The sequence below is a fragment of the Protomyctophum bolini genome, assembly GCF_963924005.1.
Source record: "Protomyctophum bolini genome assembly, chromosome: 12".
In the NCBI taxonomy this organism is placed as follows: domain Eukaryota; kingdom Metazoa; phylum Chordata; class Actinopteri; order Myctophiformes; family Myctophidae; genus Protomyctophum; species Protomyctophum bolini.
Window position 1 is genome coordinate 10,148,053 of NC_137873.1, and position 10,610 is coordinate 10,158,662.

The 10,610-nt window shown below is 42.4% G+C and overlaps 1 protein-coding gene across 2 annotated transcripts in view; it reads right to left on the reverse strand.

Annotated features, from left to right (window-relative positions):
* The window catches only part of LOC308325196 (kin of IRRE-like protein 1), a 104,154-nt gene that overhangs the window by 46,580 nt on the left and 46,964 nt on the right, over positions 1-10,610 (reverse strand). The gene's annotated exons all lie outside the window — the stretch shown is intronic.

The following is a 10,610-nucleotide window of genomic DNA, read 5'->3' on the forward strand; positions in this document are numbered from 1 at the left end:
GCCTGTGAAAGCCAAATGTCCCCACCAGTATAGTAGAATTAGAGAAATAGACGCTGTGAGGACCATTTTCCTGGTCCTCACAAGAGAAACGGTTTCATGGTTAGGGTTGACGTTACGGTCGATTTATCATTAGTCACGCGGCACTGTTGTGTACCGGGAATAGCAGATCTACAAGCTCACAACGTTTCGCAGCACGGTACAATGTGAGCTTGTAGATCAGGCTATTTCGGTCTTATGGTTGGGGTTAAAAATGTCAAATGTGTGCAAAAAACGGCATTCATAAAATCAACATCCTAAAAATGTTGTCTTCACAACTGTATACAAACGCGTGCAATATTGTGCCATTTGTAAGCGCGGCGCTTGTGCGAGGAAAAAACAAAATGATGGGTAAGCTGCGGAACAGCCTCCTCTTTCTCATCTTCCTATACAAAAGATGTGCTTACATGCACAGTTCCTGCGCTGACAAAAGCCTGGTGGCGGGCGTCGCGTTGCCAAAAACACCAATTAAACGAAACGAGAAAACACGTTGAGATGCGAGGGGGCCACGCGCACATACACCGCCCTCAGAAAGCCTGGTTTGTGCTCTAGTTGAATATGGGCAATCTATACAAGCTCACTACGGTTGGCGGTGGGATGCGTCGTGAGCTGGTGTAGAGCGCCTCGTTTCCACGCGTGTAGTATGTGTCAGGTGAGGAGGGGGGGGGGGGGGGAGCAGAGTGGGGGGGGGGGGGGGGGGGGGGGAGCAGAGTGCTGTTTTCTTTTTTTTTTTTAACTTAAATTTTTATTGTTTTACAAGACAAGACAGAAAAAACCAACTTACAATACATATAACATCACAGACGTACAAAAAATAAAAAACAGAAAAATAAAAAAATACAACAGGCATCGACCTTGCGTTTTAAAAAGTTACATACATCTTTCTAGGCATCCACAGTTGTCTCTCATTCCCCTATACCCTTAAATATTGTCCATTTATACCATTTGTCCTCCATTTTTTCTTCTTGTAGCCTCAGACTGTGTGTTAGTTTCTCCATAAAATGAATCTCCTGAATCAAGTCCTCCCATTGTTCCTGTGTTGGAGGTTCCATCTGTCCCCATTTTCTTGTGATAGCTTTCTTTGCTGCCGCCAATAAAATGTTTATCAAATATCTATCCTCTCCTCGTATCTGACCCCCCATCAGGTTTCCTAAATACAAAACATCACACTTCATAGGCACCTCGTATCCCAATATCTTTTGTATCTGCTCATGTATCATTTTCCAAAACATATCCATTTTGGGACATTTCCAAAAAACATGTGAGTGATCTACATTTGCATCCCCACAGCAGAGTGCTGTTTTCATTCGTTTGCATCATCAGGTAAAATGGTTTCATATCCCACTGGCACTCTTGCAGGAGGGTGCATTAATTAAGGGGGATGGAACCAAACTGGAGTGTGTGCGTGTGCGTGTGTGCCACAGATGACATGGTGCATATGAATGTACTGCATATAGTGAGAAGCACGCACATGCACGGTGGCCGTGTGTGTGTACGCACACTGTGTACACACAGAGTGCATGCTTATACTGTACACACACACACACACACACACACACACACAAACAGCTAACACAAACTAAATCATACACATGCACGTGCATTTCAAGACATACGGTACTATATAGTATAGGCATGTTTGCAATCTAGCACACATGTTAACTATGTTGCGCGCACGCACGCACGCACACACACACACACACACACACACACACACACACGCACAGTCACACGCACAGTCACAAAGAGTTGGTGTTTGTCTTCCTGGAGGCTATTCTTTTCTGGGATCACGGTTAAAACAATCCTATTAGCTAATTAAGGCAGAACGGGTTAATAAAGAGGGTGGGGGGGGGGGTCCCATGGGGATTCAGACACAAAGCGGGGAGATTTCCTGATTTGTCAGGAGGATTACGGGAGCCGTCGCGTTATTTCCGCGGAAGGCTCCTTTTATAATGAAGTAGAAAGAAAGTCTTTATTCTTCTGTGAGACGTAACTCCACTTTGATGTTGTAACATGGTTTTCCTCTGTGGTGGCTTTACAACCGACGATGGCTATCTCGATTTCAACGGTGCCGATGGCAGGCTTAGCTAAAAATATAGTTTTTCTGCAAATCAATATGGGATTTCATATTGTTGTCATTACATGGAGCGTGATTGGTTTCTTATCGGGGCGTTTCTTATCACACAAAAAATATGTACTTTAATTAACAAAGGCTAATCATTGTTCTCAATCACTGCACTCCCGAGAGAGAGAGAGAGAGAGAGAGAGAGAGAGAGAGAGAGAGAGAGAGAGAGAGAGAGAGAGAGAGAGAGAGAGAAGAAGGATTTCACATTCTGTGTCATTTATTGCCGCACACATACAGGAAGAGTGGACGAGAGACATTCCAAAATGTAAAGATTTACCCTTCAACTGTTCTTATGCCCAAAATGTCTCGCTATTAAGCTTTTGTAGCAATTTGTAGGAATCATAGAACTATTAGGCCTTATCAAATGTTCAAGCATCATGCATACCTTACATTACTAATTTAACCCATTTTGGGCGGGAACCCCTTTTGGTGTTAGCATTATGTCATGCCTTAGCTATTGAAAATAGCCACCAAGTGGCGCGCCATGAGCTTGTAGGTCTGCTATTTTTGGACATTTTTAGAATCTGATCTCAGGTCAGAATGGGTTAATTACCATTTTCCAAATATTGTATTGCCAATTTGACATTGAGGTGGCAACTCTTCCTTGGTGCCCACTATTCCTGTTACCCTGAAAGTGGCCAATCTACATCACCGCATCACGTTGCGTTGTGAGTTTGTAGATCAGCTATTCTGGGTATAAAGCAGCCTGTAGCGGTTCTAGGTACATGTACTATAGCTCTCTCCTGGACTGACAGAACATCCTCACAGCAGTGTCTACTCTCTTCTACACTGTGCAGCACTGTCTGTCTGCCCCCATAAAGAGAATACTAAGCAGACCGGCCTGCCAACTCTCCAAGAAAGAAAGAAGGAAGGGGGGAAAAAATAAAATAAAAAGTTTTACAGCCTTGGATTAAAATACTACGCCGTCACCCTTGCACCAGGCATTGGTAATTCAAAATAGGACATCACAGTTAGTCATCAAAACCCACCAGCGGAGGAGATAAAACGTTGTTGATTTATCTTGTGGTCCCGTGCCAACAGGGGCTTGTTTGTTTGTGTTTGTGTGAGCTATACGTACTCTGCAGGAAAATGGCTGCACTGAATGTCAGGAAACTCTCAGCCATGTTCGGAGGGCAGTGGGCTCCATAGATCAACTGATTACATTCTGGGGGTTAACTGAGTCAAGATTGAAGGTCAGAGAAATGGTAGAACTGGGTTTTTCATCCATATCTTTATTATTTGGTGAGTTAGTAGTGTGTGTTCGTGCGTGTGTGCATGAGTGCATGCGTCCGTACGTGTGTATTCTTCCCCTCTTTCTCCACACTTTAGCTCTTGCCATTTCTCAATTTATTCCATCCTGTCACTAGCTTTCATTCTGTAACATTGATTAAGGGCTATCAAACTTGTGTTGACTTAACGTTGAGTTATTTCTGAGCTATAAACCTATCCGTTGAAGACTGGGTTCAGAGTTTCGGAGGTCAAGGTTATCATATATGTCAAAATGACATATATTATTTACACATTGCCCCCTCGCTGTATTTTGGTGTTTTCACTGTTTGTTTTGGCAGCCCAAAAACGTCCGTCTACCAAAACAGTGAAAACATTGGTAAAATATGTATTAATTGTTCTGTTATGTAAACACAGGTTAGAGTTACATCCTACCTATGCCATGTTTACTCTGCTCAACAAATAGGAAGGCACAGTTTTGTCAAAATCTTTGACCATTCGTGACCTTGAAAGGTCATAGCCTAATCATAGTCATTATGTTACAAGGTGGATCGATGTCTAAAGCTTGTTCTGTCTGACCACTTACTGTAGTTGAAACACAACGCGCCCCACCCCCGCGCTAGTTTGAGGGGAAACATCCGCCAGAAATAGGCGATATACTGTACAAGCTAAACATTGTAGATCAGTTATACTGTATTTCTGTTTGCAGTATATTTGCAGTAGAAGGAAACAAGAGCAGACCAATTAAGTACAGTCGCAACTCATGTCCATTTCGTATCACTAAGACCAGAGGGTTTAACCCATTCTGACCTGAGATCAGATTCATACGAGGTATCCACGGGACACACACTGGTCTGATTAACCCATTCTGACCTGAGATCAGATTCTAAAAATGTCAGTCGTTCTTCGAATTTTTCAAAAATAGCAGACCTACAAGCTCGTATCGCGCCACTCGGTGGCGCGATATGAGCTTGTAGATCTGCTATTTTTCAATAGCTAAAGCATAACATGATGCCAACACCAAAATGGGTGCCCGGTCAGAATGGGTTAAGTCTGTATACTGTTAAACCCCAGCATGTCTATTCTGGGGGGAAACATATATTCGCCACAAATTGACGATCTACAAGCTCACAACGCGTCGCATTGCGACAGGTTGTGATTGTGATTGTCTATTTTTGGCAAAGATATTTGGTGTAGAGAGGGGGGGGGGGGGGGGTAACTCAGGTCCATTTCTTCTGCCTTCCCGGCACCATTTTGTTCACTGTAGTGTCACCGGTGACTTATGACTATAGGGCGTGTTGCAGACAGTGTGTGTGCATCCCTGAGGAGGAGGGGCTGAAACAATGGCTGTCGGCGTCGGATAAGAACAAAGGTCAACGTTGATCTGTGTAGTAAGGTATTTAAACACGTACAGTATACGTAAGACATGCCCAGGTGTCGCATTGTGATGCATTATGATGAGCTTGTTGTAGATCTTGCTGTTTTCGCTATTAATGTCTCTGTTAAGATCGCTATTAATGGAAAATCGTTATTGTATTATTTGCCTAAATACCTATTTATGAAGTGGTAAAGGTTTGTATAGGAACATGTAGCGTACAGACACATACTGTGTTGTTCAGTTTCACAGTGGCATGTTGGAGCTACAGTATGCACGCCCGCACGCACACACTTGTCTGGTGTTTTCCCAAGGCTGCAGTGGAGCCACGTGGTAATGACCTGTGGTCTTATCGACGTTGTTGGACAATAAAGTGTGAGAGCAGTAAAAACACACAACACAAGGCAACCTGCTCTCTGTTGGCTGTTTTCCTATAAAAAGGAAGACATCAGCCACCCGCCAGGGGACACAACCTTCAGTGGCAGAAAAGGCATATACTCACAATTAGGGATGTCCCGATCACGTTTATTTGCTCCCGATCTGATTCCGATCATTTGATTTTGAGCATCTGCCGATACCGATCCGACATTTAGATTTTTATAGAACACGTTTATGCCATATCACAATAGTACAATATCCCAAATCACAGACAATAGCAGTCTAATATTATGCTATGGATATAATATTGATACTAGGGATGTCCCGATCACGTTTTTTGGCTCCTGATTCGATCATTTGAAAATGACTTGATCGGCCCCCGATTTCCGATCACCCGATCCGATCGGGACACAATTTTTTCTTAAGTAAAAGTAGCAATACTGCAACGTAGAAATACTCTGTTACAAGCACACATCGGGAATTCAAAATGTACTTGAGTGAAAGTACAAATTATTATGCAAGAATGTCCAATTTCCGAGTTTTCAAATGTAGGCCTATATATACATCAATCTTCTGAAAATAGGTAACAATGCGTCGCATTTCAAATGAAGTGGTTAATGTATATGTTTTGTCATTTTTTTAAAATAAAAATCTACAAAGTAAGTACAATATTTGGATCTGAGATGTACAGTAGTTGGAACCTCAAAATGTTACTTAATAAGTACAGCACTTGAGCAAATGTAATCAGTTACTTTCCCCCAGTCATCAGCCACCCGCCATGCATGGGACAGAAGCCTGATGTGCTATCTTTATGACATCACATGAGTGATTTACATATGGGTCATGTTATGCATGATTTATGCACCCCCCCCCTCCTCAATGTAGTGTAGTAGTCTCCACAGAACAACACAACACACTCCTCTGGGAGAGACCGGTGCACGTGCGACGTGCGTGTGTGTGTGTGTACGTGCGTGCATGCGTGTGCACTTGTGCATTATAGCTCTTATGTATGCGCCCAAGAGCATGTTTGTGTGTTTATTGCATGATCGCCTGTCTATGTCATGCTGTGTTTGTGTGTGATGTGTGCTCAAAGTATACGGAAATACAAACGTGCATGCGCGCACGCTTGTGTGTGTGTGTGCGTGTGTGTGTGTGTGTGTGTGTGTGTGGGGCAGCCTGCAGCCACAGGACTCAGATTGTGTCAGAGTCTCGCTGACAGAGAACAGAGATGTAATTAACCCTACGGGGGGTCCTACCCCCCCCCCCTCCCCTCCACATCTCCTCCTACATCCCTCCCTCCTCCACTTCCGTCTCTCATCCTCTCTCTCTCTCTCCTCCTTTCCATCCCTACTTCCTCCTCGTCCGTCCCTCTCTCGTCCTCTTCCTCCTTCTCATCCCTCCCCCCCACTGTCTCTCTCTCTCTCTCTCTCGCTCTCTCTCTCTCATCCTTTAACCCTCCCTCCCCCCCTTCCACTGCCTCCCCTCTCTTCATTTCCTTCCTCCTGCATCTTTCCTCCTCCCTACCCCCCTTCTCTCTCTATAACCACCTCTTATTCCCTCCTTCATCCAACACCCCACAGTTGCTCATCCCTCTTTAACCCCCCCCCCCCCCCTTTCCCTCCCTCCCTTCCTCCCTCCTTACTTTCCTCGATTTCTCCTTCCATCCCTCGCTCCGGGAGGTGAGGTAGGAGGACTTCCACCTTCTCCTCCTCCTCGAAACACTGCTGCTCAAATTTCCTCTCTTTCTACTCCCTGGGCTCTCTCTCTCTCTCTCTCTCTCTCTCTCTCTCTCTCTCTCTCTCTCTGTATTTCATCACTCTCTTTCCAGGCTCTTTGTTCTTGCGACTGTCATCTCTCTCTTTCTTACACAGTTACACTTCTCCCCAATACTTTCTCTCTCCATCTCTCCTCCATGTATCTCAGCATCTCTATTTTGCTCACTCTTTGACCCCCCCCCCTCTCTCTCTTCCCCCTCCATCTCTCCTCCTGTCTCTCCTTCTTTACGTCTTTGCTTCCCTCTGTGCCTCGGTATACCCTGGGGGTACTGTTACTGTGTAGGTACACTGTTGGTCCCCTCTCTCTCTCTCTCTCTCTCTCTCTCTCTCTCTCTCTCTCTCTCTCTCTCTCTCTCTCTCTCTCACACACACACACGCGTTGCGTAATGACACGGCGGCATGATGATAGAGAGATAGATTCTCAATAATGGCCTCCCATTGTCCAGACATATTACCTTTAATACGCTTGTTGTTCGTGTCATTGGTTTCACCGTGGCATAGCCTGTTTTTCACTATACATTCACCTGGGTGTATTTTGCGGTAGTAGTAGCTACACACCAGACCAAGGCTTCAAGCTGAGCAGAAGCATTTTTAAATGATCTTTGCGTTGTGGTTGTGGTTTTAATTTGAAGGACCCCCATAACTCTGATAAATGGAAGAGATAATACATTACGTTACGCAAGGATCCATTTAGAACGTCCTCAAGGAACCCCGAGGGTCCCTCCACCCCACTTTGAGAACCACGACTTTATTTTGTGGGTTGTTAAAATATGAGGAGCATTTGAACCTATTAATGATGTATCGTGAGTATGAAATGAGTATGAAATACTGTTGTATTCATACAAAGTGGATACAGAATAGAATCTATTCTGTATCTAGACCATCTACAATGTGTGAACAGTATCTTATACGCACCTATAGATACTGTAAAGTAAACGTATATACTTTACACACATAGATAGTGTATAAAACACTGACTGCATGCACATTATACAAGGCATGAAAGCAGTACTCTCTCTTCAGGCATTCTGTGATGATGACGCCAGGCCCACTGTGTACAGCAGCTGAAGAGAAGCCCTCTCTCACAGACAGCGCTTGCAGATAACGTTGCATTCTCAGACTTCTCCCAACCGCAGAAAGAAGCACTTAACTCCGTATACTGTATATTAAATATTTAACTCGATATGCGTATATACAGTGTACGGGAGCAAATTGCAACGTCCTGGATTCCAACATTTGCATACAAATTATATTCCCAGGGCAATAATTCACATTACAGAGGTTAAGTGTTTGTAAGGTTTGACTGCGTTATGCACCCTGGGGTGAATATGGGATACTCTTATAATGTTGATAAAGTCACACGCATGCACGTTGTGCACAGTGTTAATTTAACTAAGTGTGTACAAATGCACTCGTAAAGGGTCCGTCTTTACAACCACAATTTGTGCTTTTTAGCGTCTTCAATCAAGACGAGTCACTACAATCGGAGCAACATTTAGATTTAGCTTAATTGTCTCTATTGCTAAAACACACACACACACACACACACACACACACACACACACACACACACACACACACACACACACACACAGTAGAAACATCTGTGTGTTAATTAGTCAATTTATTAGTGTACATTTTTTAATGTGCAAATATAACAAATGGATTGTTACAGTTCCATTTAGTTCCATTTGCACACTGCGTTAATCACACCACTGGCAGCTATAAAGATACAGGCTACCATTATTTTTCAATGAACGCCAACGACATGAAGATACAAAGATACATCCGACAGGGCGAGCTACAACAGCTACTGTACAAAGTTACAAGGAAGTCCAGCTGGTGTCAACTTAAGATACAAAGCTACAACATTGCTTTGTAGCTTTGTATCTTTTGTGTCGACCAGTGTGCTTAAAAGCAGGCTCTGTACCCAAAAATGCCTGTATTTAGCCTGTCCCCAGCAAGTGGTCACAATTTCAAACAGCCCAAAAATACTGTCACAATCACATAAATATACATACTAAATGAAAGTAGATTGTCAACAACATTTAAGACTACTAATTCAGATGGAATATGAAAAAAATTATAATGAAATTAATGTCATAAGAATACACAACTGTATTACACATATAACTTTACAAGTGCTTTTATTTTTATGAATTAATTTATTTTTTAACATAACATTATGTTAAAAATAAATTCATAAAAATAAAAGCACTTGCAAAGTTATATGTGTAATACAGTTGTGTATTCTTATGACATTAATTTAATTATATTTATTTTCATATTCCATCTGAATTAGTTAAAACTGTGAATGCAGCTACAAACTAAGATATACAAAGCCACGAAGCATATCTGTCGCCATTAAGTCGCTGTTGAAGTGTCGAACGCCAGACGATCAAAAACATAAAAAGTCAAACGTAACTAGCTGACGGAAATCATTTTATTGATAGTTTATCAACATTACACACAGGAATTTACGTGAGGGGAGATTAAGGTGAATACTTGGTCGTTTTGTAGCTGCAGTTGAAGCCAGCTCAACCTGGATTGTAGCTTTGTACATTTTGCTACAAACGTCGGGTGTCGCTTCAAGTATCTTCATACTACTGGCTTCTATGGAAATGAATGGTAGACTGTAGGGTTGTCCCGATCGGATTGGGTGATTGGAAATCGGCTCCGATCTCATGATTTTCAAGAAATCGGAATCGGGGAGAAAATATCAGATTTTTAATTGTCTAATGTAAATCTCAAAGAAAGATGTATTATCAATGAGATGTTGTAAAAACTGTCAGAGATCATCAAACAAAGACTAGTCAATTCAATTCAATTCAATTCAATTCAAAGGGCTTTATTGGCATGAGAAAACATACGTTTACATTGCCAAAGCAGAAAGAATACAATACAATCAAAACCAAAAAATATGTACTTTGAAGGTCAGAATCTTCAATAGATCAACTTCTGTGTACCAAGATAACTCGATGCAGGTATAGTGCAGGAATATACACAATGATTAGTCTTTAGGGTGGTTGTGTTCCATTTGATATCCTTCTCCTATCACAGCAACTCACAAATCTTGCTGCTGTGTTTGCACATTGTTGTACTTCGCCCAGCAGATATGGGAGTTTTTTGTCATTGGTCATGTTTTCAAAATCTCCGTGTGTGGTTGTAATCTGTGGGAAGTATGTGTCTCTGATGTCTTGGTACAACGGACAGATGGTTAGGAAGTGTAGCTCGGTTTCCACTTCGTTTAGTGTGCAGTGGGTGCATAGTCTGTCTTCTCTCGGGATACAGGTCTGCCTATGACGGCCTTTCTCGATCGCGAGACTGTGCTCACTGACTGAGTCTAGTCACACTCAGAGGCGTGAAAGACACCTATGATGAAAACAAAGGAAATGCAACCTCCGCTATGCATGATGACATACAGTAGGTGTCTGACTGTAGTACTGTCTCTGAATGAGAGATACTATTTAAGAGTTTTAACTTGACTTCAGTTCTGAACTGTATTCACTCTAATTAACCAATACATCATTCTTTTGCTATGATTCCATGCTTTCATAGAAAGAAAAAAAAACCCCACAATGACAGTCATTCTAATAAAAGTATAGTCACATTTTGCCTTTCAATAATTGAAAGGCAGACTACACTAGAGTGACATACATTAGGGTATTTGCTATTGTGATATGGCATAAGTGTA